The following is a 7,335-nucleotide window of genomic DNA, read 5'->3' on the forward strand; positions in this document are numbered from 1 at the left end:
AGCTCTATCCCACGTTTTCATTCAATGACTTTGCTAATAACCATACAAAATATATGCAGATATGTTACCACACCATTACAACAAAATTGACAAGTTGGCAATATTCTAAAATATTGACTCTAATTTCTCATTCAAAATGTATGAGAGTCTACATGTAAAAACATGTTTTCAAAAGTAACAGATCTAAACTATACTAACCTCTTTGTTCCATTTATGTATTTCAGTTCCACGTGTGTCTTAATATTGTTTAATTCGTTGAAGTGCTTGGGTAGATATCTGAGTGGTTCGTGAGAATAGAATGTGTCCGGATATGCTTGAAATACAGATCCCGTCAGTGTCGAACCTGATCTCATATAACCTACAATTACAACGATTTTTCTATGACTTAAAACTATGTTATTTGTTTTGCTTTGATCATGCTTGTCTTTTGTTGTGTCTTTTCGTCGATCTGTTTTCAATTTGTCTTTATCAGTTTTGTTTTGATTTTTGATGATGCGTTTACTTGTATCAGTGTTAGAACGACCTCTGCTTACGTTGTCGTAGATCGTTGACGATACTATATCATTTTGCTTTGTCTGTGTAACTTCTAAACGAGCGGTGAAATTGTATTGAGCTGTAACTGAAAAATAGTTAATAGTTAATAAATTACAGTAATAGAGGAAAATTGAACAAATTACGTTATATATATTAAAATTGGTTATAACACTTTATAAACTTTTTATCATTAAATTTTTTTAAAGTTTATATACATGTACTATTCATCACATGTATGACGGTGAGGGAATGAAATAAAGCCATTGCATATTGATAATACACTAGAGTAATATAGGCTGAACACCACTAAATCAAGCTCTTCTTTATTTCATATAAAATCCACTTACTTCATAACGGTTTTTCGACATTTTTTAGCATATCAGATTTTCAGAGACTTTTATTCCCATAAAGAACTAGATCGCTACTTTATAAAAACAAAAAGGAAAGGGGGTGTTAACTTTTATATAAGAAAACTACATCTCGTTAAATAAAAAACCGCTGAATTTACTACTTTTCGCTTCTTTCAATTTCTCTTTTCGAGACATTAAATTCTTACGCCTCCATTTTTACTTAACATGCGATAGGAACATGCCGATTTCAATAGAATGCAAAGTGATACATACTGAAACGCGGTAGGGTAAAAGTAAGCACGTTGCTGTCGAGAAAATGCACTAGGAAAGGAAATCAGATTAGTACTATTTATATTTGGACTACTTGTGATAGACCAGCGGAGGCTTTCATTCTATTTGGTAGTGATAAGCCTATAAGGGGAAAAAATGTTTGATTTTATCATGAATTTGCATTCATTCTCAAGGTACACCTATTTTACAATGATTCTGCTTATTTTTGGTGCAAAATATTGAGAAAATATAGAGAAATGACAATTCATTACAGGTCACCCCATCCCCCAAAATACACGAAATTTAGCCCTGTGCAAGCAATATTTCAATTTATTTTGCCTTATTCCTGGAACTTTCATTTAAGATCCATTTAATCATTACGATGTTTGTCATTTTCATTCAGAAACATGCTAATTTCAATAACATTTAGACGATTGTAGTGCTAAATGCGAGAAAAGACATTTACTAGGTCCTAAAACGGACCAAAATAGAGCCACCTGGTCGAAAATTCGATCTAAATTCCAAAAACACAAGAAATTTAAGAGTTTTCAGCCATTAGTCACCGCTTTACATCATAAAGAATAGATTAATGGCATTTCCATTCATTTTCGAGGAGTTTCAGAAAATAACATGTATTGCCCCTCACCACTAAATCAAGCTGTTCTTTATTTCATATAAAATCTACTTACTTCATAACGGTTTTTCGACATTTTTTAGCATATCAGATTTTCAGAGACTTTTATACCCATAAAGAACTAGATCGCTACTTTAGAAAAACAAAAAGAAAAGTGGGTGTTAACTTTTATATAAGAAAACTACAGTTCGGTAAATACAACCCGCTGAATTTACTACTTTTCGCTTCTTTCAGTTTCTCTTTTCGAGACATTAATTTCTTACGCCGCAATTTTTACCTAGCATGCGATAGGAACATGCCGATTTTAATAGAATGCAAAGTGATACATGTATACTGAAACGCGGTAGGGTAAAAGTAAGCACGTTGCTGTCGAGTAAATGCACTAGGAAAGGAAAAAGATATTAGTACTACTTATATTTGGACTACTTGTGACCAGCGGAGGCTTACATTCTATTTGGCAGTGATCAGCCTAATAACGTCGTTTAAGGTATAGGAGACGTTGGTCAAATTCACTTGTTTGTACTTAAAGTAAGTAGATATGTTTTATGTTTTGGCAGGAAAAGCTAACATGTGATAAAAAGAATGTTACATTTTTTTATTTTCTACATTGAATTTATGTGTCGTTGAATAAAATTGACAAAATGCTCGGCAGAGCCTCGCATTTTATTATTTTATCCAACTCGTTTAAAAGATTCAATATGAAAAGATACTCATATCATATCATCTATATCTAGAAACTGTGTAAACATACTAAAAGCATACAGTTTTTGAAAGGTCTTTTTAATTTCTAAACGGATAAAACAAAATGATATGATTCTTATGGTAGCAAAAAGATTAAGCACACAAAAGGAAATGAAATAATTTACCCCACTATAATATTGACCAAGGCCAAGCTGTGTGCCCGACGAGGTTTTGTGCTGTACGCTAAAGCTCAGAAAGGAGTTTAAAAGTCTGTAAAATATTGAGTATAGGGAGTTTCCCCAAATTGTAAGCTTTGATAAAGAATGGTAATGGTTATGTAATTTTATTCCCTATATCATTTTGCAAGTGTATTCTATTTTTGTTTTTTGTTTTATTTGTTTAAAGACTTTCCAAAACTGTATAGGTTTTTTTTCATAATATAATGAAAAGATACGACCCTTAAAAAATCGCAAAAATCTTACAGCATTATATGAAACCTAACTGTAGCTCTACAATTAAATGAACACACAGTCATCACTTAATTCAAGGATTAGATTATATCACCAAAAACACATAAATATTTGATAAACGAACAACATCTTTACTAGCAATTTACCTGACTATTACATGTTCTGCCATAATTCCCTATACGATGGATACTTAAAATGTTTTGAAAATGTTACCCACCTTTTTAAATGAATAAAGAAATAAAATAAAACATTTGCTGAAAACCACGTTGCACCTAGTTATATGAACTTTCAGCACTAGGACATTGTGGCAAACGCATCAAAATTAAGGTATGTAACAGTTCTTTGAAAGTGGTGTTTTCAAAGGCGTTGAACTGTCCGAAAGCAGGGTCTATTTAATATGCAGTCCTTTTCCGGAATTCAATGTATATTATTTCAGTATACTGTTAATTGTTTTTAGAATAATATACACGTTATATATATTCTTTTCAATTTTCATGTTAAACAACCTTTCTTTCTATGAACTGATGTTGTGTGATTTTTCCCCCTCCAATTGTAAGGCTAAGCATTACCTCTAAGGCTGATCCAGCTAGTTGCCAGAAGGCAAATTACAAGAATTACTCCAGCAACGAGATATGTCTTTCTAAAGATTATAACACTGCTTGTCGAGACACCGGTGTCTATATTCTTCATAATATGTTTTCTGGAAAAATAGATAAAATTCATATGGAAAATATCGTGGAATATAGCTTAACCTTTAGCCTGCTGGCGGCAAGTGATTTTGCCTTTGCGACAAGTGCAGACCAAGATCGACCTGCACATCTTGGTCTGCACTGTTCGCTGTTCAGTCAGTAAATTTCCAAACATCCCTCTGAATAATAAATGGTACTCCCCAAATTGAATGATGGACCAGTCCATTTAAGAAATTTAGCAGGCTAAGGGTTGAATATGACTGATCTTTAAAGTAAGAAGCAGCCTAGTGTTTACAATAAACTTATACTACTAGTTAGTTATACTCACTTCGGAAACTTTTAAAATTAAGGTAGTTCTGCATGTTTGGATCAAAATTTGTTCTACAATGTAGAATTTGATTAAACTCTGATTTTTCAAAGCTTCAGAAAATACCTAGAAAGTTCAGGAAATAAAAAAGATAGGGTCGTGTGCTTCATTTTTTGCTAGACTGATTTGAAAAATTTGGAACTCACGCAATATTATTCAATGGAAGTCTATGGGAAATCATAACTTTCATAACATTTTCGCGGATAGAAATTTTTCTACAACGTAGATTTTGATGAAACTTCTCACAGTTGTATATAAACACATGGCCTGTAATTTTGTAAAATAAAATGTATAGGTCCGTGTGCTTATTTTTGAGATATTTTACAACGTTTAAAGTAAACCGGACATTTTTACTAATATTAATAAAATCTGTAAAAAAGATCCTTTGGAAGCAAAGAATGCAGCCAAAAAGAATAAAAGCAGACATTACTGTGATTTTTTTTTAACGTATCATATGTTTTAATACCATATTTTGACTACAAAAATATGGCAACAGTGCCATTTTAATAAATGAACTCACAGGTTCCGATTTATTCATAAAATGATTGTCATTTCCGTACGCCTTCTTCTTCTTTCTTCTCGTTCGCCGAATCCAGGCTTTTATTCTGCGTTTTCCAGATAAATGACATTACGACATCATTTCCGGTATATCAAACGTGCAGAACTACCTTAAACGAAAGTCCGTTGACAGTCAATTGTTGTTTTTTATCAATAAATATATGGAAAAGCCACCTTTATTTACACAGACACATGGGGTCACGACTCCAAACCCACCCCACTCTCCTCCGCCCCTGGTTAGATTTACCGATTATGTTTTAGCATTTAAACATGTATTGAGCATAGGTGACGATCATGAAATGTATTTTATAACAATTTCAGCGTGTTTCAAAAATGCGTTTTTATCATCAATGCTCTCAATGCTCTTAAAATAAGATGTCCATCTGTAAAATTGACACCAGAAAATTTAGCCTTTGATTTAGCTTTTAAATTTGTACCTATCCCCGGTATCACCCGGTAATGCTTTAACTGTTATGTCAAATGACACCGGTCCTGACAACCGACCTTCGGGTTCCAACGAAAAAATCAATAATTATCATTAATTGACCAATCTTACTTGTATGGCACACTTCCATGCAACTTGATCCCTGCTTTGTACTGCGCATATCAATGACATAGCATTATCAACAAACGAAGGTAATATAGATCTATACGCTGATGACTCGACAATATATGAATCTGATTATGATATGAAAATTGTTGAAAGTAAACTCCAAGAAAATTTAGATGAAATCGAAAAATGGTGTTTTTCAAACAACATGCTGTTACACCCATCAAAAACAAAATGTATGCTAATAAGTACAAAAAACAAGAAGCGCAATTGCAGCAATCTGAACTTAACTATTGATGGATCTATCATAGAAAATGTAACAGTTCAAAAAGTTTTAGGAATCTATATCGACAATACACTTTCGTGGAATATACAAATAGATAAAATATGTTTGAAAGTTAACTCAAAAATTGCACTATTGAAGAGGATTGTTTATTTTTTAACAGAGGATATGAAAAAAATTATTCTACAATGCATATATTTTGTCTGTTTTAGATTACTGCTGTACAATTTGGTCTACATGCAGTAAAGGCTCATTAAATAAGATTTTTGCACTTCAAGGAAGAGTTGCTAGAATTGTTTTAAATAAAGAACTGCAGACAAATAAATCTGAAATGTTAAAAGAACTCGGATGGATGAAATTTTCTGATCGATGCAAATACCATACTGGAGTAATGATATTTAAAACTACAAAAAATCTGGTACCATCTTACATATCTGATATTTTAACATTTTCCAACAATGAAATTTATGGCCTTAGATCAGTTGGACATAATGATATTATAATACCTAAATGTCGCACGAATTATATGAAAAGATCATTTGGCTATAATAGTGCTAAAGTATGGAATATCATTCCACAAAATATTCGTTGTGTGGATTCACTTACTTCCTTCAAAAGCAAATACAAAAAATACTTATTAGGATCTGAATAAGCTACAACTTTTTTTCTGCAATTGCTATTTATTTATTTTCTTTTAATGGGTGAATTCATATCTGAGTGATTTTACTTTTTATGATTGTATACACATTTTTTTTCTAATTAAATGGAGTGTTTGTTTGGAGTGGATGCTGTATTTAAATGTTCATCATTCTAATTCTGTCTTAATTTATAATTAGATAATCAGTTTTAATCTATTTTTGTGTGTAATATTACAGAAGGCCACATTGAAACTTAAGATATTTAATATGTTCTAACACTGTTACAATGTATATATCTTTATGTGTTACCTTCTTTAAATAAAGTTATTATTATTATTATTATTATTAAACTTGGATTTTTATCATATGAAGTGATGATCCGGTATAATATAGTCAAAAGCGTATTTATTTTTGTACCCGTTTGATGATGTGCAAAATACAAAACGGGGGCTCAAGCGGCAAGCAAGTGTTCCCAGTGTCGACGTCAAGTTTACTGTTGCACGTCTTCTTATTTCAAGTGCAATGATGGTAAAAATGTTCCGTTTTTTTTTTAAACACGCTAAAATCTGTCAAAATGCACTTTATGATCGTCATCTATGCTCAAAACATGTTAAAATGTAAAAACATATTCGCTAAACTTAACCAAAGGCGGAAGAGAGTAAGGTGGGAGTCGGGTTCTGACCCCAAGTGTCTGTGCCTATTGTAGAACTGATACTGATGAAATGGAGTGCAACTGTGCATGCATCTGTAGACTATATCGTCACATCGGTGTAAAAAGGTAGATTTAAGAGCATTGACGAAAAGGGGCACTTGCTGAGATGGCGATATCGATAATAGTGTATTGAAGAACGGAAATCCCGTGTGATCGGGAAAAATATGGCGGCTTGTACTAGGCAAAGCCTAGTATCACCAAATACAGATCATTATAATTGCATCTTTACTTATCCTACCTTTCAGGTATTACAACACCTGTTCATCAATGTGACAGTTTGATATTAGCAATTTTGTTATCTTTACACCAAAATAGTAAGCGATATTACATTTTATTATCAGCTTGTTAAAAGTTTTTATTTATTTATTTATTTTTTTTTTATTTTTTTTACCATAAATAAGCTGATAAAACATTTAAAGCATATTATTTATGTAACATATTATTTTGGGCTCCATCCCTGCCCTCTCATAACTAGAGCAAGTGAGTCACTTTCTAGCTTTTTTAAAATCTTTACTTGTTTAATCAACAGTTATAACTAGCATTCCTGCAAACAAGCAACTACCTTCTTTCAATTCGAATATTTCGTTCCTAATTTTGAT

This window comes from Mercenaria mercenaria, chromosome 4 (assembly GCF_021730395.1).
Source record: "Mercenaria mercenaria strain notata chromosome 4, MADL_Memer_1, whole genome shotgun sequence".
Taxonomy (NCBI): Eukaryota; Metazoa; Mollusca; class Bivalvia; order Venerida; family Veneridae; genus Mercenaria; species Mercenaria mercenaria.